Here is a 361-nt window from a genome sequence, read left to right as displayed (position 1 = left end):
CTTTGCAAAATTTCAGATTTTTAACACCAACTTTGAATGATCATAACTTCCTCTACAAAATTCCAAATTTGGCAAACTTTATATAAAATTAAAGGGTTTTCAATAAGCTTTTATTCTAAACAAATTTCAATCAATTTTGAAAACCGAGGCAAAAGTTATGATAAGACAAAGTTAATCAAAAATCAACTTTTACCCAAGTTCCCAATTTACCAATTCTCCCAATTATCATATCTCAAACCAACCAAAACAATACCAAACTCCCCTCTACAACACAATTTGCCCACTTGGGTCACTTTTCACAATTAATACCAATCTTTTCATCCTACTTCATCATTCTCAACCTTAACAACCAAATATATAT

Source organism: Arachis ipaensis, chromosome B06 (genome assembly GCF_000816755.2).
Source record: "Arachis ipaensis cultivar K30076 chromosome B06, Araip1.1, whole genome shotgun sequence".
In the NCBI taxonomy this organism is placed as follows: Eukaryota; Viridiplantae; Streptophyta; class Magnoliopsida; order Fabales; family Fabaceae; genus Arachis; species Arachis ipaensis.
The sequence above is the reverse complement of the archived record's forward strand: the minus strand, read 5'-3'. Positions refer to the sequence as shown.